At 41.4% G+C, this 23623-nt stretch overlaps 1 long non-coding RNA gene across 3 annotated transcripts in view; it reads right to left on the minus strand.

Moving 5' to 3' along the window:
- The window catches only part of LOC309576699, a 222796-nt gene that overhangs the window by 181471 nt on the left and 17702 nt on the right, over positions 1–23623 (minus strand). Inside the window, exon 3 of one of the 3 annotated variants that reach the window (XR_014226704.1) lies at positions 2290–2396. The exons of the other annotated variants lie outside the window; for them this stretch is intronic. This is a non-coding gene — a long non-coding RNA (uncharacterized lncRNA). Of the gene's footprint in view, positions 1–2289; positions 2397–23623 lie in introns of those variants that run through there. 3 annotated transcript variants of the gene reach the window in all.

A 23623-nucleotide genomic window follows, 5' to 3' on the forward strand; every position in this document is an offset into this window, starting at 1 on the left:
AGAAGGAGGCATGTGTCCTTTCCAAAGGACACCTTCTGTTAGCAGTAAACAATGCTCTTAATATTAAACAAAGCTACTGAAGAGCAAAAAGAAGTAACTGTTTATATACCTCTCAGCAAAGAGGTAGAAGCATGAGGCAAAAAGATGCCATTCCCTCTTTCCCAGAAACAGATCCTGCCTTTGCTAGCCAAGCCCACAGGTCTCTGCTGCTGGCTCTCTTGTCACACACAGGAACGATGTACAGCAGATGGAAGGAGGTCACTGCATGTGATTTTCCAGGACACTGAAGGAGTGCTCTGCCCCTAAGGAGTCTGTCCACAGTGCCAGGACTGACTAATGGAACTCAGCTTTGCCTGAGGCACTTGAACAACATGACCCTTTGGCCATCGCAGCCAGCTGGTCAAAACCCCTCAAACTGGGAGCAGTGAGGGAATGGTGCCTCTCAGAGGGGCAGCAGCAGCATCCCCTTGGTTTCTTTGCTGGGATAACTGTGGCTTTACAAGGTGTCATCTTGTGTTACAAAAGGGCTTCAGACTGCCTGGGCACATGGTGAACTCTAGAACCCATCCTTGCTATTAGCAAGCACAGGGTCATCAGTTAACACACACAAAAAATATGGGAAATTTGAGAAAAAGGACACTACAAGACTGTGTTCTGAAACTGGAAAAGTTGTAAATTCTTTCCTTAAACTGCTTTTTCCAAAGAAGCCAACAGCTTTGCTCTGCCCTCAACACATCTCCTAATAGGCCTGCCCAGTGGCAAAGAGAAGCTGCTTTTAATCACAGGACTCCGGAGTTTTAATGCCCCATGAGAAACAACATTAACTGATTTTCAAACCTATGAAAGAAAATTGAGGCAGGAGTCACCTTCCCCCACAAGTCCCACTACAAAATCCTGCATGTGGGAAATGAAATAAAGCATTAAGGAAATTAAATTATATTGAAAAGTTGAAATAAAAGAACTGAAGTGACCATGAAATTGTGGAATTCAAGATCCCTGGGGAAGTGAGGAGGACACACAGCAAGCTCCCTGTCCTGGACTTCAGGAGAGCAAACTTCGCACTCTTTAGGAATCTGCCTAGTAAGAGTACCACAGAAAAAAGCCCTGTAGGGAAGAGTGGCCCAAGAAAGCTGGTTAATATTCAAAAATCACCTCTTCCAAACTCAGGAGGGAGGCATCCCAAGAAAGAGGAAGTCAGGTAAAAATGCCAGGTCTGTGTGGACAAACAAGGAGCTCCTGGACAAACTCAAACACTAAAAGGAAGTCTGCAGAGGGTGGAAACAAGGACAGGTGGCCTGGAAGTAATACAAAGAAATTGTCCAAGCAGCCAGGGACTTTTAAAAAATATTACACACAATAAGTACTTCTTGTAAGCTCCAAAGCACCAGAGAGTCATCACCAAGATTACACCAGAAATGCAGTTCAGAATCACATGGAAAATTAATATTTATTGTAAATCCTGTTGTGACAAAAACATCTTTCCATGTTCTCTAATCCTTTTTACAGTTCCCCAGCACACGTCCTGACAACCTTTGGGGCACACTAGAGCACAAGTATTTCCCAGTGTTACAACACCACTTTACAGTTCCCTGTTTAGACTGTAAATATAATTTTGTTGATGCTGCATGAGCTGCATTTTAAAGTTACAGATTTCTGGGTATTGACACATACTTAATCACATGTTAAATCAGACAGTTGCATGCTCCCATCTGTGCCGCAGAAGATTCTAATCTTTCTTGGGTAGGTAACAGTTTTATCTGACAAATATTTTCAGAACACAGCAGCTGAGCTACCATTTATTACCATTTCCCAAGAGGGATTTGACCTTAGGACCTCATGACATTCTGCAGCAGGTGCTATTTCCACACATGCTGCTTCAGTTGTGAACAGTGTTACAGAACTGACTTTTCTAAGAGAAATATACCTTGCTATTTTTCCAAAATCATAGAAATGCTATTGGAAGATATATCTGTCAATTTTAAATCAGTGTATTTAAGAGGTCAGTGAATATTATAGCACTATATGTTTTCATTTATTTCAAAGCACAAGCGTATGCAATAATTTTCAAGGAATAGAAAAGCATCCAAGGAATCAAAAAGCAGATATTAAAGTCAAGCATACTAATGCTAGGGTGAGAGGAGCAGGAATCAGAACACATCAGCCTTGCTTTTTAGTGGGGTTTTTATGACTGCAGTATCAATGACCTTGATGACAGAGAAGAGCAGTACTGAGGCACTACTATATACACAACAATTCCAGGTTAGACTTTCTGTGGGACACAAGTTACTTACATGGAAAATCCAACATTTAATCTCTCTCCCTCAGCTTCCTCAGGTGTGAAGCTGGCATAATAGGTATTTATTTTCTTATCTATCTCCAGAATGTGTTCAGTAATGCTAAAAAAAGGAAAATGTCATGAGTTTTAGCAAAGAAAAACTATTTAATTCCTCTCTCCCTGACAGATAGCTCTACCCAGTTCTGACCCTCACACTTCTGTCTCCTTACTCATTAATTGAAATCCCGCCAGATTATATTTTAGAACAGTTTATATTTCAACTGGACAGTATAAACATTTAATTATTGTCACCCAGTGACAACAATCTCTTGTACTGGAGTTCTAGTGTCTGTAATACATTTTCTGAAATAATATATAACTGCTTTTCAGACGTAAACTGTCTACCTCCTGCTCTTTTTAGGCCAGAACTTGTAGTTCCTGGGCAAAACTCCCACTGGAAGATTATGCATTTCCTATGTACGTCAGTTGGTTGATACCAGCTCCCATGTTGGGAATTAATAGTGCACTGTGTCTGCTGGGCCTAAACTCTTCACTGAGTAATCTAAGGCTCTACTGGGTATGACAGCAGGTTCAGTTCACAATTTCCTGTATTTCCTAAGTGCATCTGGGCCACAATTATATCACAAACTATCTCTTTTCTGGTTAGAATCTGTTTTGGGGTTTTTTTTACACCTAGAGTTACAGCCTTAGTAAGTACAAGTTGGTGCAGAGAAGTCAGTGAAAATATTAATATATAACTCAAACATTAGCCCTCCCTTTCTTTTCCTTTTTGTAAAAAAAAAAAAAAAAAGCTTCAGCCAGAGATGGACAGTTAGATCATTATTAACTAATATCAGCTAGCCCAACAACCTCTTGTTCATGTACTACTTGTTCCTTGTTTTTAAGGGTGAGACAACAGGGTAGTATTTTCACATTTCATATAAACATTCCCTGAACAGGGGTGGAAGCTCGAAGTCACTTTTCATTCCTGATACATTCAAAAAGCAGCACAACATCTGACTGACTACCTCAAGCCTGTTTTCCAAGGATAGAATTAAATGGTGTTGAAAAGTCACATCAGTAGGAATTACTAGGTGCGTTGGACTTCGGAGTTCTTGAGTTTGATCCAAAGGCTGTCCTTGACTTCCATACTATTTACACTGGATTCTTCATGAAGAGTATGAACAAGGATTCAGGAACCCAAATTTAAACATCCCTGCTCTTTAAAGTCTTGGGCTATGTCTTTCCCTTAATCCATTTCTCTTTGCTTACAGAGCTGGTGTGAAAACCTTATGGCATGTCTACACTATACAATGCAAAAATCCCTGCACCAGCTGGTGTGAGTACCCAGCATAGCACCATGCTGAGCCATTAGCCTGGGTCCTGGGAGTAGTATAGATATATTAGCATGGCATTACGCCCAGGCTAATGAGCTCACGCTAGCTCTGCATTATACTGCTTTGATCCAGAACTAGCTCCTCTGCAGCTCACACAGCCCTTCGTTGCACAGAGCACGCTTGTCTCTGCACCACTGAATGTTATCTGTTCCACACATCACAGGCCTGCTCCTGCAGACCCACTGCTGTTTGAGTGCCATGCCTGTCTGAATTCTAAACACTCCAGTATGCAAAAATGTCTGCTCCTAAACTGAAACTTATTTATCTATCCACATATTGCAATCCACAAATAAACACAGCACCTGCGTCTCGCCACATTTCCTATTCAATACTGACTGCATCACATGCTTATATTGTGACTGAAACATGGAGTTTTAAATGAATCCCAGTAATCATCTGTTAGCTCTTTTGCCTTTAGTTTTGTGTGGCAAGGCAAGAATTCTGCATTTTAGTTTCATCACCCAGGTCTAAACATTGCTTCTTAAACCAAAACTTATATATTCTCTCTCTCTTGGCAGAAGCTCATCTCTTGAATAGAAGAAAACGTCATTGGCAAGACAGGTTGACTGACAGCCACTGCAATTAACTAAAAGATTTCAACTGCAATGTATTTCTGTGTCATGGGCAACAGTAATGATTAGAGGGACATGCACATATATGTATGTAACTGTATTTGTTACTTAGCAGTTATACCATGTCATCACTCTTAAGAGATTTCTTTCTTCCTGCTTACCTATTCCAAATGACCAAACATATGTCTTTGATCTGCCTGAAAGGATAAGTATCTTACCAAGGGTATGAGCACATGAATAGCTAAGTAAAGCTCCTGACACAGCAGAATGAATTTGCACACACCTAAGACAAAGGCTAAATGCTGAAATAGAACAATCAGAATAAAAAAACACTGAAACGAGCAAACTTGTAATTACCAACAGGAGCAACATCCTTTCCTCATCAATCCTCAGGCATGCTTATATTAAGCCATAAAGGGTTAGACAATTCTGGAGGGATAGTCTTTCAGGGGTTTTTTGTTTAATGCTTTAGAGCGAAATCATGCTTTCCTTTCCCAGGGGTGCACAAGACAAAGAAGAGGCCAGATGGAGCCCTCTTCCCCTCCCCACCACACCTGGGCAGGGGCCAGCCTCAGCGCAGTGCCCAGGGGAGTGTGTGGAGCTCTGGCAGCCCCAGCAGCTCCCAGCCGGGCCAGGGGCTCAGCTCTCCGTCACCCACAGGCAGGGATGGCAGCGGGGGCAAATGTTCCCTCTATTGCAGGGCCCTGCGTCACAGCACCACCACTCTCACTGCAGCGCTTAGCATATCCAAGGGCCTCAATCCATCCTCTCGGAAGCACTGACATCCTTGCATGCTGCAGGCAGCCGCTATCCGGCTAAATCTCCAGAGCTAGTCCTGCCTCCAGGCACAAACACCGAGCCACAGCAGAGCCAGACGGGCTGTGCCAAGGGAGGACAATAACCTGAGCTCCCGGAGCAGCAGTGGCTGCTGCCTGCCGTGCTACCCAGGGATGGGCTGCAGGTTGCCAGCAGGACACTTCAGAGGTGCAGCCAGCAGCTGGAAGCACTTCAGAGGCATACCCTGTGAGACAGGGACGGCACTTGCAAGGGAAACACACGAGACGAGCTTCCAGGGCTGCAGAACAGCTCCCTGGAGCCCTAATAACAAACCAATTTAGGTTTATTCTGCTCCACGGCGCAGCTGCAGAAGCGGCAGCACACTGCAGGGCTGACAGGAGCAAAAGGGACTCGGCGCCGGGGGTGCAGCATCCCCCTCCCACCACAGCTTGGCTGCAGTGACAAAGGTGCTCTGCAAAGTTCCCTGGCTCCCAGAGCCAGCCCTGCACTCGTAATCATGATCGAGCACACGTGAGGGATCATACATGGAAGCGAACAACACAGGTAACAGGGTCAAACCTCATTAATGAGGAGACCACCCTGAAGCACAGCAACAAGGCGTGCCCTCGGCAGGGGCACGCAGAACATGGCACTGCCCAGAGCAGGCAGGAACAGCAGCCACTACACCACATCACATGGCACTTCAAGGCGACACACCTGCTCCCCAAGCAGAACCAGCCAGACCCAGTGCCTGCTGCAGAGAGCCCTGGCGACTCCTGAGGCCCTTCAGGACCACCAGAAGCACTGTGGTCAAAGTACAAATGTGATCAGCTCTCAGGAGGAGAAAGGTTTCTTACACCAATCAGCTGCAACCTGACTTAAGAAGAAACCAAAAAATATGGAGAATAATAAAGGCAAAGGTAGAAAGGGCTGCAATATTTTATGTCATTGATTGTATTCTCTCATTTTGTTTTGTTTTCATGGCACATAATGGACACTACTTTAAGCCAAAAGAGAATCTCAAGTCAGTGCTGACTATAAGAAAATAAAGACACCCTGTAACTCTGCCCTGACTTTAGCCCTAATTTCACTAACCATGTTATTCTCAGCACAGTAAAGTGGCTGAGGCCAAGTTACTCAGTGCAACTAGTCTCTCTGGTGCAGAAAAGGCTACAGCTACTCTCCAGATTCTATCTTTCTCATGGGAGTACTTCAGGAACACTATATTTTACATCTAAAGCAGAGCAGGGCTAACATACACTTTTCCTTGGGAGAAAAAATCCTGTAATAGTCACTGGAGTGTGCACCAGCAAGAACCAGCACCTCACATCACAGCGATAAAATTCCCACTGCTGCAGTGCACTGCAGCACTGGCAGAGTCTGGAGGGTGGTCACCCCAGGGCTTTCATAAAGACCCTATTTGACTGTTCATTTCTCTAGAGAGGATGAGGATGTTCCATAGGCACTTTCAAGGACAACTAAGCCTAGAGTACAAAACACATCACAGGAGAACCTGGGAGGGAGCAATGGATCTCCAGCTTGACACATGTTGGAAAGAGTTCCCATCTGTACGGCAAATTGCTCAGTCCTCCTGAGTTGTATTCAAGCATGAATTTCACCTATATGGAGCTCATTACAGGTTCTGCATGGGCATACTTAATGCCTTCTTCCCTTTCTGTCTCCTAATACCTTCCCACCTTTAACAAAAGTTTAGCATCTGTATAGCCTTCATATTCTGTGTAGACACATATTCTGTGTAGACACTAAGGACAGGACCCCAGCACACTGCACCACACCTCTCAGGTGTGTCCCCCACACAACAACCACACTGCCTACATTCCTACACAACTCCAAGGCTGCAGCCCTGCTGAAGGTGAGCAGATCCCACTGCTGTCAGCCACAGCTTCTGAAGCTCTGCACCTTTATCTGGGCCTATGCTCACTGAACAGAGTCTGACAGTCAGCCAACCCATCAGCATTTCTGAAGGCTTCCCCCAGCCAGTGGCTAAGCCAGTCCCCATGAAAGGAGCTGCTGATGTGCAATTTGCAGAGGAGGAAGCATTTCAGAAACACAGTGTGTTGTGGGACAGACCTCTGCCCACTCTACCAAATCACATGCCATCTTCATATGCACAATACAAGAGCACATTTGACTGTTAAGAGGTTTTGGGGGAAGGAGACTAACATAAAAAGGATAAAATTCTGCCCACCCAGCATTCACTGAGAAAGGCTTTGTCCATTGCTGTGATTATTTGTGAAAATTCAAAATAAACCCGTTTTCTTGGTGGTAACAGCATCATCATCATTTCCTGTCCCCTTTCCCAAAAACCCTTAATAGCAAAGGTATTTCACAGGCAAACATTTCTTTTTTAAAAGGCAGAGCTCATCTTATTTTAGAATCCACCATCTACGCCAAGACTTCACACTGTGCTGAATGCATTACAACATCTACCAAAAGTGCAAAATACATTTTAAAAATGGTCAGGCAATACGCTGAATAGTTGTGGTTTCTGAACACTTGCCAGTTTTAGTTAGAGGAGGTTTTTTTACCCTGTGTAACTTATGGGCACATTGAGAAAGATATGTGTAAAGCGTTCTTGCAATCTATTATATCACAGCAAGGCGATTTGCAAATGCCTTTGTTCACTCAAGCACAACACATCCAGAACTACCCCTGTATTTCCCTTTCCCATCATGTGGTGTTACTCCTTTTCCACTTGAAATACCATATAAAGAAATTACTTTTGCTAGTTACAAACACCAAAGTCTAGAATACAAGTATCTGGTTATCTGTGAGAATAGAATGCTGTGACAACCAGGGTAAAAGTTACTCATTTTTCCTTAATTTTAAAACCAAGATAAGTTAGCCCCTCAAAAAGAAAAATAGTAAGAATCACAATGTGCAAAATCTTAGCCTATGATGAGTCAGATTAATGAATGACTTGCTCGCTAGAACTGCCTGTGAGTACAGTACTGCAAGAACCAACCAGACAGAGGATGCAGGATTTAGGACTCATATCCAGATCATATGAAAACATGATCTGAACCTTTGCCAAATATCAGCATAATCCTGATTTGAGTTTGCAGATAGGTTGGGATGATTCTTTTCCCATTACACTTTAGTTATGGGCACTTCTGGTGAAAAAAGAGGAGACAGAAAAGCCAACAAACCAGCAGGCAGCCTTTGTGAAAGAGACTGAAACAGGATCAGGGTTCTCCCTAAGGAGAGGAAAATAGCTGCAGATGAGTCAAGTAAGAGAGAAATGTAGACAAAAGCGGAAGGCAGCTTAAAAGATTTTTAAAAGCCCAGCAACAAGAACTACTGGAACCCTGATTTCATTAAGCAGGTCAGAAATGACAGATCAGAGGGTGTGAAACCAGAACTAGCTGGTCATTTTCTAAGTTGTTTTTCAAAAGAAAATGCCAATTAGTCAAAACCAAAGCTTTTGGCAGGAATATAAACACCAAGTTTGTCTGGAACATTTTCTTGGGTACAAGATGGCATTTCTGATCAGAGAAATCACATCCCAAAAGCCAGTGCTCTGGAACAGCACTCCAATCCCTACACCAAAGGTGAGGTAATCCCAGGCTAACAGTGACCCTGGACAGTGAGTCTACCTGACCTCACACAAGCAGTCTGTGGATACACCAGCCCAGAGAACTTCACAGTGCACCCAAATTAATAAACCCACCTGCTCTTCTGATGTACCTGGATCATTTTCACCAAACAGACTCACACCAACCCTGTCTACTGTCTCTGCATCTTCCAGGAGGAACTACCTTGAGTGTGTCTGTACCCAAATCACACCCAAGCCATGCCATTGTCATGGGTGATCTATAGGTCCAAAAAAATCCACACATCTTAATATCACAAATGGTTTTGCTTAAATTTTGTCACTTCATTTTGACATGTAACTAAAATGCAAATTATATTCATATATTCCCTTATCCACAAAAAATTCATTCAAATCCATATAAACAAAAATTATAAAGCTGAAGAAAACATTTTCTCATGACTGAAAAAGAAAACCAAGATGAGGGTTTACTTCATTTCCTTATTCAACATTTTGTTCAAACCCATATACTCATGTGAATACTTCACAGGCACTGGTTATACCAACACTCTTTTCAGCAATGGAAAGATGTCCCATCTGAGCTCTACAAGTTAAAATGTAGTCCGTGGCCATGCAACAGATATGTCTTTAACTTCTCTGCATATTTTTATTTTCTCTGTGGTTTTCAATTTCTATTTTATCTCTCCTTCCAGTTGTCCAGAGAGTTCTACTAACAAACCTTAAGAAGTTCCTGTGAAAAGGAGACAGGCACTGTTCCTAGGAAAGAGGAGATTGCATGTTAGTTCAGTTCCAAAAATGGCTCCAGGTGCATAAAAACACCTCAGGAAACATTTGGTGTATGTACAGAGAACAAACACCTGCAGATTTCTACCTTAGTTACTCAAAAGTGCCTGGCTCCCATGATTCTCCAACAGGTAAAATTCCTGAGGATTCATGTGCTCTGAGCTGATTTCAGGTTTTGGAACAATGACTGCATCAGCCACTTTCTTATGTATAGAAACAAATACAGCTACTAATTTTGAGAACAGTATTACTCACTCCTGAAACTGAGCATGCTGGTTATTTACAGCACAATTTACAGCTTGACCATTAGTCAGCTGTTAAATTTTGCCTCGTGATAAAAGGTTTAGATCTGCTTCCTGAACAAATATGATCAAGCTTGCAAAAAGTGAAAGCAGATGGGAAGTTTTATTGCAAAATTACTGCAGAAACAAAAAAGGAAAAAAATCAATGGTGAAATATTGATGAAAATAAAATTCAGATGGAATGAGATAATGTGCAAATCACTTGGTGAAAAATACATCTCCAAATATGTTTTAAGAGACATTTCAGTTCCATGGTTACACATTTAATTTTCCAAACCATGAAATGTTCCATTATTGCAATAGCTTTGATTGGCTGTGATTCTGCCAGCAAAACTACTACAGAATTGTTATAATGATAAATTTTGCTGCAAGAAAATGCTATTATATAAGAATGACTCTTTCAGATATTTATAGAAAGAGTTTTTATTTATTTATTTTAAGAGGCTATAACTAGAGAGGCTGGATTGAAAACAAAGAAAGAAAATCAGGGCCAATCAATATAATGTTCTCAATTAGTCTAAGTTTTTCATATTTTAAATTGTTTCAAGGCTTCAGAAAAACACAGAAGGAATCTACAGCTTTTACTGGTATTTTTAAGATGTATGCTTTCACCTCTCTGTTATGACTGTTCACTGATTCCTTCCTTCCTTCCTTCCTTCCTTCCTTCCTTCCTTCCTTCCTTCCTTCCTTCCTTCCTTCCTTTCTGCCTCCTGTCTCCTGTCCCCACTTTTCAGCCACAGGATAGTTTGGAATTGAAAATATATTTTCCTGTTATCTTTCTCTCTATTTTTTTCATGACTATTCAGATACAACAACAATTGTCCAGAAACAAACTATAAATATATTAATATTTAGCTAGCTAGCTACTCATCCATGCATACAGATAAACATTACATAAATGTGTGAATCTGAGGCAAAATTAATGACAAAGGTCAAGAAATACCACACAATCCCACCATAATAAGCCTCAGAAAGAGTATCCAAGTATTGTAGTAATACATTGGAAGTATAATAAAAATTTAATGTAGAGACTCATTTTCATTTAAATTTCACAAGTGTTGTGGGAAATACCTTTCATCACCACTCCTGAAACCTGAGAGCAAAACCACCACTTGGTGCTAGGAAGTTCAAGTGTAAATTTGTAAAATAAATCTTCTTTTGTCCTTTGGGGGTAAACTAGATTAGCAGACAAAAGCAGGAGAAGTAAAAATACAGCTACAAGCACATTCAGCAACAAATAAAGGCAACAGGAAGGTGCATGTTGCAAGCAGCAGTCTGGTAAAATTATGTATTCTTTTCTTTTCAAATATAATAAAAAAGTTCAGAATTAAAATCCATTAGTGAGTAAGTTAATGGATTTGTGACAATCCCAGAGAACAGGCTTCATTGTGTTAAGCTCTCTATCAATCTGCTTCTGCTGGTATTTTCCATCCTCCAGGAATGACCCTACCTTCACTATCCAAAGGGAGACTCTAGCTGGCCCAGTGAAGCCCCAGTGTAGTGCCAGAAGTCAGGCATTAACCCAGCAACTATTAGTGCTCTTCCTTAACAGGCCAGGAAAAGAGAAAGCAAACACATCCTCACAGCTTTTACTGTTTTCTCCAGATTGCAGGACATGTCTTAAGACACAGCTGAGCATACAAAGGACAGTGTAATTGGTGGAAGTCATTGCTCTCCAGACCTGTGTCTAAATAAGTTTCCTTCTGCATCTTTCCTATTGTGGGGTGCCATGTTAAGGTGGCCACTGGTAAAAGATACTGCCAGAGCAGCAGTCCAAGAGGTCCTCACCTCACACGACCCTGTGCCTCTGTGATAAACCACCAGATGCCTTCAGTGTACAAACACCCAGTACAGGCCTGGAGGCCAGAGAGTGCTGGGGATGTCCTGCTGCTGCTGCTTTTTCCAAGCTGCTGAGCCATCAAATTGCCACCAAATGGTCAGAGGCACAAGCCTTAGTTTCACAGCTCTGCCACTTTTCATAGGGCACTCACTCCCAAACTATGGCATGCTCACATTTGTGTCACTGTGGAGATGCCCCTACCTCCAGTACCAAACTTGCTGGACTGAGTCCATCTGTTGTTGCCTCCCTCATTTTACGGCTGTTGGGAGCCTGGACAGACAGCTTGCAGTGCCTCTCAAAACACTGTGTAGGCAACACCATGGTCTGCAGGGCCAGGACCAGATTTCTAACACCATCACCATATGTCTCCAGTCAGAGCACATAGCATCGATGTCAAGTCCAAGGAAGAGCTCTCTCATTAGACATTTCCAGGCTTCTCTTAGGCCATTCAGACATGCTCTTATGGTTCCCACCAAGTATCCCGCAGAGCCAGGCTTTTGGCAACAAAGCCCTTGCATTCACAAGTGAATAAGCGTGGAAATTGTCTCATTAATGGCTCTGCACAGACACACTGAACTACCTCAATAACAATATACTACCAGTTTTTCATCTCACAGAGGGCTTGAATAAATGAATATGCATCCCACCTCTGTATTAAAGTCACAATCTACTTGGTTGAAGTACTTAACTAAACTCCTCACTGAACATCTATTTCAACTCCACACAGAGCTGACTCAACATCCCTCTCAATGCCACACTCAGCAAGGCAATGCTGTGGGACCTTGGAGGATGACGGTGTTCTGCACTGGAGGCTTTGAGAGTAAGATGATTCAGAATGAGTGATTCCAAAAGAGCCTCTAGATTCATTCCCATCTGCCCTACTCCCACACCACACTCAATGTGTTTCTTCCCACTCACTAATAACAGCTCTTGCCTCCTACATGCTATCAACACCTGACTGTCTTTTCTCACTGCAAGAGAGTAAGTGCTTATAATGCATTCAAAGCACAATTTTGTCTGACACATTTGTTTTAACTAATTCTCTTAAGGGATTTTTTTTCCCTGCTAGAGCTGTTTCATTTGTAAGAGCAAATAAGCCTGAACGTCTCCTGCCACATCTGCTATCATCCCCTTATTCAATAGGCTGCTAAAGGTTACACTTCACAGAAGGGGATTGCCTTTTCCCACGCACACTGAACCTGGTGAGAAAATCATGACCAGATAGGTACCTCTCCATTCATCCCTTCCGTACCTATCCGATATGCTGTGGCAAGCAAACAGCTGGGAATTGATTCGTATGTGGGCAGTTCTACCTTTTCCAGCCTTGCAAACAAAATGCACTGATCTCAGGCAATACTCCACCTTGAAATACTTCCATGTTTTTCTCTTATGCTTAGGTCGTTATAGTTCTCATAGCCACCTTATAATTCAACTGACTGGGTTCAAGTGAAAAAATAAGATTGAGAGAACACAGTTAACACTCTCCCTGACCATGCTTAACAGGACACAGCCCTGCTCTCAGATGCAGAGCATGTTTTCTTTCTCAAGTAAGATCATCATGGTGATTGGGACTCCTGGCAGCCCACAAGGGAATCTATCTAGCCAGAAGGCTTTAATGCTGGTTTAGGACTATAATGAATCAAAATGTTCTGCCAACACTGAGTTTTTTACTAAAGAAAATAAATAAATCTAGCCAGCAACATTTCTACACTGGCTTCTCTACTTTTAAAGCATTCACTTTTCCCACCTAATGATTAAACTCATCAAGGAAAAATGAGAGAAGATAGAGAATCTAGGTTCAAAAAATTTCAGCATATGGAATAAAAAGTTTCCAAAAGCTCAGGCTGACTAACACCGTCATGCTAGAAAAATTGAGAGAGAAATACAGGCCAGCATGAACTCTAACCTTAATATTACTGCAACGTTATCCACATATTTTACCATGGTTTCCTAAAAAATGAGGCTCACACAGTCACATAGAGCCAGCTTGTCTGTGTCTGATTATAAATTCCCTCTCCTCCAGTAACTTCTGAAGCCATTGGCCAATTTTAACCAACTTTGCCAGAGAAGTAGAGGTCTGAGAAATAAACACCTCTTATTTCTAACATGGAGACAAGAGACACCCTCTGAAGAGCGAGGCCTTACTTTTGCACTTCCACATGTTCTGGAAGTTTGGGAGCAGCTTTGTGTTATCTGTTTCCCAGAACTCTAATGGGTGGACACAATGTTGGCACAGACAGTAGCTGCAACAGGCATTCACATGACATCACATACAGGACCTTGGCTATCTCCCCTCACTTACAGGGAGACCAAAGTGAGGGACAGGAGCAAGAAAGACATCCAGTCTGGTAAGGCCAGCAAAAAACTGCCAATGATTTCATCAAGTTGGGCACAATGGGCCCTCAGCAATACAGTCAACAACTCTAAACACTTTCCAAGGCACGTCAGAGCTGCAGGGAGATACTCTTGCATCAAGCTTCTCAAAAGCTGCCTTCATTTGGTTCCATGCTGTTCTGCAACACAAAGTCAGCAAGTGCACTTTCTGAGCATGACATCTGTGCTTGCAGGAGAGGGAAGACAGCACTCTGATATACACAGGTGCTCCTGTTTAAAGCATGTGCCCAGAAAGCTGAGTGTACAAAAAGAGAAGTGCCCTTTGTGCACTCTTTTGGGAGCCAGGAGCCACATTAACAGCTGCACAATGGGAGGAGAGTAAGCAAGATCAGACAGGTCAATTAGATGCAGAAGTAAATGGGAAACCTCAGCTACAAATTTTCTGTAGAGCCTAGGTTCTGCAGGAGCACAGGAATTCACCAGTCTCACTATTTATTTGGAATTATGAAGGTTTTCCACAACCAGGATTTTCCAGCTCTCTTATAAACGGTGTACTGCGCACTCTTATGAGCCAGTTGTTTCCTGCTTGGTTAAATAAGCTCACTACTTACTCTAAATTCCACATGTTTGCAATCACAATCAGCTGATCTTATCCCTGCAGAGTTTTATCAGGTGTAAGAATTAACAGGCTCTACACTCCCTCAGACAAAGGAGAAGGAATGCCTAGGTGAGCACCTTCCATGCCCACCTTCCCACCACATTCCACACACTCACACACCTGTGCCAGACAGCACAGGGCAGCCAAGCCCCTTGCTGGGACCAGGGCCTCCTCCCCAGCATGGCCAGCAGAGTCCTTGCAGGTGGGACCAGAGCAGGGGAGGCTTGGCCAGGGTGCTGCCTGCACCCAGCATGCAAGGGAACCACGGATGATGGCAGCACAAGTATTCCCCAGCAAGACTTCAATTCCTCCACGTTCATAATTCCCTACTGTCACTGCAGAGGTTCCCTAGGACTCTTTCTTGAGCCTTCTCAGAGGTGGCAGGGGAAGGGAGTATTTCACCTTCTTCTGCTGCCCAAATAGAGCATGTATCAACCAGCACACCCACCACAGTTATTCTATAAGGAGCAGCTGGTAGTCTTGAAAGTCATGCCTGAATATGAAGCTACAAATCATCATGATTTTCTTAAACTGATGCTGAAGGCTCAATGAAATACAAAGCTCTTGATGCTAGACATTGTACCAAAACCAGAATGAGGGTGTCCCTGCTTTGGACTCAGGGTTGCCACAATATATTAATGTTGGCCAGGAAGATTCCTTGGAATCTGTTCAACTCCATAGGTATTTTTGGAAGTCTTACTCCTCTGCTGCTCGACTTCTTCAGTCTTACTGCCAAAGCAGGTCCTCATTCCCTTACACAAAACCTAGCTCTGCACAAGATACTCCATTCAAGACACTTCTGCAAAGCCATGACTGCCAGGCAGTTAAATCTAACCACTCCATTTAGTTGGCTGCCCACAGCAGCACAAAGCCCTACACAAAGGCTGCAAAACACTAACAACCTGCCTGCTAAATAAATTGAACTGGGTTGCTCTTCAAACTCTTGTGGAAAGATCACTTCCAGGACCTGAGTAAGCTAGCATTTAAGAAGCTCAAATACTTCCACAGCATGCTGCAGTCACATCTGTAATTTCTCCCTTGCTTGCAAGAAAAAAATTGCAGAACAGGCCAGCAATCAGGCCACAAACAGTTTTTAATTCAAAGAAACAGAACTGAAACACTGAAAATACATACTGAAGTTGTAATCAATATAAAGAGTTGTGCATGCACCTCTTCCTCATTATACTGTGATTTCCCTCTCCATCCGTTTATGTGCCTCTCCTAAGCCCTCCCACACCGGATACTTCCAGAATCCCTTGCTTACCAACCTGCACCTTCATTTAACCCTCACCCCTACTTCTGTCTCTCCCTGCCCCTCCATCCAGAAGTCTCCCTCCTTCCTGGAACATAGCATTGCTCCTGTTGTATTCCAGAGTACCCAAGCTTTGGGTTTCCCTGTCCCTCTAAGTACACAAGACAGAGGAATTCCCCTTTCAGACTATGTACCTTTTGACTTTTGCTACCATATGAGGGAAAACACTTCTCCATCCACAATATTTCTATATAAAACAACCCTGTGTTAATCTGGGCACAACTTTGTTCACTTGGGACACTGCTAACCTCTCACTGGGCTGTCATATCACAGACAAGCTTTCAGACTTACTTTCCCCAAAAGCCAAAGAGGCAGGTCAGGTCAGTTTTAGGACACTAAAGAGAGAGAGCCTTTGCTGGCTGTGATTCTGCCCTAATGGTCCTCTCAGTCAAGAGACCTCCTCAGGTCATGGTGGCCATTTAAAACCAGGATTTGACTTCAGTTTAAATTATGCAAATCACTTAAGTTTTGCCAAAAAAAAAAAAAAAAAAAAATCAACACTTCGGCACAGTTTCCAGTGAAGGCACAATGTTGTTGCAGCCTGAGACCAGTGAGAAAAGCTCCTGATGTCAGCACTACAGAGGTGGCAAACAGCATCCCCCCAGGACAAAGGCCTCCACACCTCTGGCATATTTCCTCCATGAAAATGTGCTGTAAGCTGAAGTTTCAGAACTCACACATCCCACCCTTTGTGACCCTTCACTGTTTTGCTGGCTACCTCACTGCTGTCTCGTACCAGCTATGTGCCAGCAAGTGGGGTGGAAAGTACCTCTGACCACTGAGAACTGCTATTCTACACAGACTTCACACCAACACAGACCCTGGCACAAGCTGCTACTGCAAACTGAGGATGGCACCTCCACAGATAAGAGCACAGAAGGGCCTCAGGAAGAGCAGCGTGCAGTTTCTGTTTTGGTAATGAATCACAGAACCACAGAACCATTTTGGTTGGAAAAGGCTCTAAATAACAAGTTTGATTAGGTGTTTTTTGAAGAGACTTGCAGTGTTTTCTGCACACTTTCCTACCCTTTAAGCAAACAGACTCTATGGCCATAGAGGAAAACCCCTGAAAACTGATAGCCATGATCTCTCACCCTTACAAAATAACAACATATCAGAGCATTCCACAGTTTCTATACTTGAATAAATACATAACATAAATACAGTTGTACAGATGATTTACAAAATGTCAAATTAAGCTCCATGGGGACTTCTTTGTTTTTAAATGACAGCATTTCCTTTGCAAGTAACTCTACAATAGTCAGGCTTCCAGAGCTTAGAACTCACAATTTTTCTGCCAGTTTTTTCACTCTCCAGGATTGTTTCTCTTCATATCATCAAAAGGACTGTTGCTCACTCCTGGACAATGTTATCTTTTGGGACACTGACCTGTTTTGGGCCTCTGAGTAAGGCTGAATCTTCTATGTGATAAGAAACTGTCCAAACCCCTTCTGAATGTGTTGCAAGGCAGACAGGGATTTCTAAAACTGTTGAGAAAGTTCTTCCATCCTGTACATATTTCTCTAAGCAAATATTTATTTAACTGACTAAAGTATTAGAGATATAATTTTATTTAAAGACATAATTTCAATTTCCATTTAAAACCACTTTATTAGTTCACCATTTAAGACATACTCAGCTGAAGCATCATGTCAAATTGCTAGTGTAGATGCAAATGTTTTATTCTAAAAATTGCCAAGTAACACTGATTCATAATGCAGACACATCAAATAAAGAGTGGAAGTTAGCAGTTTCAGTGTTTCTGGCATGCTTTCTTAGCAACAAAATTTGTTTTATTCCAAAACCTAAAAACTGACAAGTATTTAGTCTTGGATACAATGGGATTTGTTTTTATTTTTCACACTTTTTGCATATATGAAAGAGATATTTTACATAGTATTTCAAAACAATAATGTCTCTCCCACAAATATCAATAGGACTGCACAAGGAAATCAACTTTGTCTCTGAATTTATTCACGGAAGCTGTACAAACCTAGTAGAAACTCTACTTCAATATCTGAGTCTCAGTGGCTCTTCCAGCATTTTCTAGGACACCAACAGTTGTTACTACAGAACTAGAAGTCTCTTATTTTTCAGGAGATATCCCAATATAAAAGACTAACATGCTGTAATTGCTCTTGGTTGATGGATTCAGCCTAGAGAAAAGCAAATGAAGAGCAAGTGAAAGCAACTGATTCCTATCACCAACTACACAAAAAGGCCAATTCATTGGACTATTCACGAGAGGAAAGAAAACAGCAGCACAGGAACAAGCATTTTCCAAGAGAATTTTAAGTCACAAAAGCCAATGATACAAGGCTCCAAAACTACAGGAGGAGATGCAGCTGATTATACTAAGCAGTTAATTTAAAATATGACAACAGCAGACAAGTTATTTATCTGAGATCTTTTAACTCAGTACCACAAGGAATAGGAACATTGAGTGTTACTCTGTCAGGAGACGTGTTAGGTCAAGAAATTTGTTAGTATTTTACATCTAAAGCCTCAGTTTGGGGGACTGCTCTCTTTGCCATCTTGTAAAGTCATGCATACAACGAAGTTCAGAACTGTACTAAAAAACCGATTTATAAAATCACAACAAGAAAATCTACTACGCGGTTTAAAAAAGAGCTAAACACCTCCACTGCAAGCATGTGCTAAACAGCAAGGTGTTAAATGGGGTCTGCTGAGATTGCCAAAGTAGCAATAAAATAGTTCAAGACTCCTTTAACCTTCATTTCTCTGAAAGAAAATACAAGGCATTTCTTAACAATTTCAGTGGGCATAAGGCAGGGATTGCAAACCACAAACCCGGCCTTGTAGTAAACCTTCTGAGGAAACACTGGCCCTTTTTCCCAGAAGAGCATCATTATAGTTTAGTCTCTATTCTTCTAATGTTCTGTTTTCCAAAGCTAAAGCAAGATCATCCATGAGGACCAGATGCTTAAAAAAACAGTAAATATTCTAAGAACTGATATTTGGTTGAAAAAACGACTTTGATAGAAAGTGCTTCATCCACCTCCCAACAATACTGAAGCACTCAGTCACACTCAAAGTTGTGCAAAACCAAGGAAAAGTTGAACACTCAGTGGAAATGCTTGGTGAGAGTCCCAAATCCTGCAGTGCTCAAAGGTGCTGTACGTGCAGTATGAACTAAAATCACAGATTAACTTGCTTTGCTAATGTTGAGGCTACATACACACCTTTTCCATGTGAGAGAATCAGCTGAACTGGAGTAAACATGCATCCATTCCAGGAAGATGGATTGGACAGTTGAGCCTTGGAAACATGTGAGCCTGCAGCACAGTAATGTGAAAAAGGTGCTCTCCTGTCAATGAAATATTTTTTTCTTGAAAGAGTTCAATAAAAATGTTGATAACCCCACCTACATCCACAATAAGCTCATTCAGAACTGTTGGAGTAGCTGTCCATAAAACAGTACAAAATCACCCCAAGCAGAAGCAGATGGAACTTAACTGAAACAGTGGCAAGTGCATCTTACACAGCACTTACAGCACGTTTTGCCTCAGGGTTTATATATTTGCTCACAAAATTCCACCATAAACATCTGAATGGGTTGTAAACATACAAGGCAAACTAGATCATTTCAATCATGCCAAATTTCCCCTGCCCAATTTTGGCTCCTTTCTCTCAAATTTGCCAAATTTAGGCATTTTCTAATACCTATAGAATATAAACAAGTCTTTTTGGTAAGAAGTATTTTCTTCAAATCCCAGTCTTGGTGTTTCAAGCTATATAATCCTAAAGCCTTGTCCCTACAAAGGACTCCATGCTGTATGCTGCGAGAATTCTACTGCTTCTTAAGAAGTTCTTAAAAATGTTTTCATTTTTTAAAACACCTTTCCTCAAATCCCAGCTTCTTTACCATGCTATTGCTCTCTCTACATTCCAGTAGAAAACTGCTCTCTCTACTCCTTTTCCAGTCATGTGGAACCTGCAACAATTAGAAGTTTCTGCTTGTCTCTGCTCTGCCTCACTCTTTACTCCCCTGCCAGTTGCTGCTTACAAAGTAGATACCTGTCCAATGATTAAATCAGTTACTCAAAAATAAATTAAATGCTATTTTTAATGGGCATTTATTTGAGGGAAAAATATCATTGCGTTCTAATATGTTTCGTTTGATGCAAAGCAAGAGCATTTTAATAAATAATTCATATCAACAGAATACAAAATTTACCGGCCTACTACTTTTAGAAATATGAATACAATGAGATAAGATGTACATACACGCACGTACTCAGCTGTATTGTATTTTCAGATTCCCATTATTACAATAGTCCTTATCATCTCTGATACATGGAAGTTCCTGTCTGCAACAGGGTAAAAGACAGATTTCTTGCTAATGTATGTCTCAGTAAATTAGATAAGGAAAAGAACAGAGCATAACATTTACCCCTCACTCTGTAACTTGGTCAGTTATGCAAATACAAGTAACACCAAAAAGTAAAGACTTTGGAAGAATTATCATCATCAGGTCTCTTTAATTTGGCCTCAAAAATTCATGGAGACAGATCTCCAAGGGTCAGTCTATATTTCTATATATATGTCCAGGCAAAACCTGCAATTTTTCTATATGGCTACAGTTCCCATACAATGTCCAAGAGAGAAGGTTGAAACTGAAGTAGTCCACACATGTTCCTAGCACAAGCAAGGATCCTTGCAACCCACAAAATGCAGAGGCATTTTATAGCGTTTCAAAATCACAGTGATAAAATGCTTTATTTGTGGAAGTATAAGTCAGTCTCTGGCCACCACCTGAATTCTGATGTTGAGTAGTAAGATAAGTAGGGTTCACAGGCAAAACAAGTGTGCAGAGAAGAGTATCAGTGAACATGGGCCTGGAAACAGACTCTGCAGACTGAGCATGTTGCTTTGAAATCCTCAAGATGCTGCTGAGGCAGGAAGCACATGCACTCTACTCCCTACCCCCAAAACAGACTCATTCCTAGTATTCATTTGGCCAATGACCTCAGTGAGAAGAGCGTTAAGTCCCTGTTGAAAATGCAGATTTGCTACAGAAACTCTATAAAAAGTAAATCAAATTACAAAAAAAAAAAAAAAAAAATCCCTAAACAGCAAGTGTTTCTTTCATCTGTTCCTGACTTCCTTATTATTTCAGTGCTGGATGTAGAAGAGTAAATAAATCTCATTTTATATCTGTGACACAATTCCCAGCTGTGGTTTCCTCAAGTCCTTCCAAAGCAGCTTTTTGGCAAGTTAAAATGATTTGGCACAATCATAGTCACAGAAAATATATTTTATTCCTAAAAGGATTATTCAAAGTTTAACTGGCTGTAAGAGCACCACATCCACTGACACTCTCAGAAACCAGAGAGAACTGATTCTCTACTGCCTGGCATACACCCCTCACACCTTATGAAAATTTCCTCCAATATCCTCACTTTGAAAACTGCCAGCTTTATTTCAAAAACCAAAGATACAGCAATAGGTATTGTGGCAATGTTCATGGCTGGGACACTTGTTCATGGGAACCCTACTAAAACTCTGTTTTTAAGTCTCACTTAGGCTCAACAGCCATAATTCAGCTCTGAGTTTGGACCTTCCTGTGCTGAACCCAAACCACTGCTATGGGGTGAAATCCATTAAAATCCTCCAACAGCTTTCCCATTGAGATTGTGACACAAAAGTGTTTCCATTTCAGTATCTCCTGAATAAGAATCATTTATTTTTACAGTGCGCCTCCAGCATTTCCCACACACTTACCAGCTGAAGAGAAAAATCCTCAACCCCATTCTGAATTTATCATCACAACACCTGCTCTCTGTCAAAGCTCACTGAGGACCCCAAACAAACCATCCTCAATGGGCCTCCAATCACTTTGCAATTTTGTGTTGCTTTTCAGCATGCCAGGCATATCCCAAACAGCCTAACCCACAACCAGATGGTCAATACACAGGGGGAGACACCCACAGACTTTAAAAACAAACAAACAAATAAATCAGAATTACCAGTATTTAGTGTCTGGTTGTGTTGCAGCATTTAGGCCAGGACCTTAAAAAAAGTGCCTGAGAGCACATTCACAATGTAGGAACCCGCTCCCAACCTAGACTTTATTTCTGCCAACAGGTTGAGTGGGGAGCAGAGGGGGGGAATAAATCTAAAAAGCACTTCCTCTCCCCCCGTTCCACAAATGCATTATTCATAAAAGCCAGGGATTTTTTTTATTACCTGGGGATTTCACTTTTATTATGTTCAAAGGACTGTTTCAGAGAGCACTCACTCCCCTGAAGGCAAATACGCAGGGTGTTTTTACACGGCAGTATAAATTACAGTGAATATCTAAATAATACTGGCAAAACCTCAACAAAATCAAATAGCCAAAAACATTAGGGACAAATTGCCCTTGCACAATTTATTTCATTGTTTGGTGGAACTCCACAGAGAATCTGGGGCCCCTAGTATACTGTATCTAAATTGATTTATTCTTACTATCACAGGGGAAGTCAATAAACTACTCCTTTGCATAAGTTATACCGACATTAAAAAAAAATCCTAAAAGACTACACAAATGGCTATTTTTCCTCAACTCCTGAGCGTCTACAAAGAGGTGAGCCACATAAAGATATATGTAGTTATTCTCATAAACCTGATTAGTAAAGACAAGGCATAACCACAGCTTAAAACAGAGAGAGAGAGAAAAAACAATGCTTTTTTTTCCACTCTCAACAGAACATATTTCAGATGCTACCTCTGCTTGTTGTAATCACATTTCCAGTCTGAATCACAAATACTCCAGAAATCTATCTTGCTCTGAAGAGCCAAAATATTTATTTTTATTTGACCTCCTACTAGGTGCATTCATGGGAAAACAAATGGATTCTACTTGGGGCATGTCCATTTGTGCCTGTATCCCAGAAACCTGAAACCAGGCCAGCATTCTTCTGATTGAATAAAGCTGAGTTGTCTGGGTTAAATCTGTTGTCAATATGCCTTGCTTATACAGTGAAATAGTTTCTTGTTAAGCAAGACAGAGATTTACTGTGGGCAAGATATGGACTTCAAATGCATCAGCATGGAAGGGAAGGATAGAAATGTATTAATTCTTCAAGAAACACTGGATAAATGTACTGTATACCTTAGCAGGAAGCTCTTTTTCTATGAATAATCATGGTCTTGAGTCAACAGACTTTGCCTATTTAAGCTATCTCTTGCATCAGAATCCAATTATAGCAAAGCCTACAGAAAACAGGTTTGGCACACTTTAATATTTTGGTATTGATCTAATTTAGCTCTGGTTTCAATTACAACAGGGAGCATTTTATCAAGAGATAGATTTTGTTTGTTGGACTCTAAATTTCTTTTTTTCCTTATTGTCTCTGATCCCACTATCTGGGTACTTTTTCCATGCATATTGCTGCAGTTTTAGAGGTTTTACCCATTTTATTATGAACTTTTTTACAGGAAAGACATCAAATCCAGCTTTTCTAAGTAATAAGGAGTGAACTCAATACATTTAAAAACTGGGCTGGCGTTTCTGTAGCAACCATTCCACAGTGATGCAACTGAATTTGACATCAAAGAACAAATGTATCAAGTCATCCTGACAACTGAAACACTTGCTTTAAGAAGAATGCCTACATATATCTGGAACAAAGACGGATTATCCTAAGTAAAATGAGTATTTTATTGACTAATATATGTATACCGTATCATCCTACTTGAGGCATCTTTTCTCCCATCAATGTGCATAACTGCCACAAAAATTAGCTGAAGTTATCCGCAGAAACTAAGGAGAATAGGCCTTTTTATTTCATTTT

Source organism: Coloeus monedula (assembly GCF_965178545.1).
Source record: "Coloeus monedula genome assembly, chromosome: 10".
NCBI classification, from domain to species: domain Eukaryota; kingdom Metazoa; phylum Chordata; class Aves; order Passeriformes; family Corvidae; genus Coloeus; species Coloeus monedula.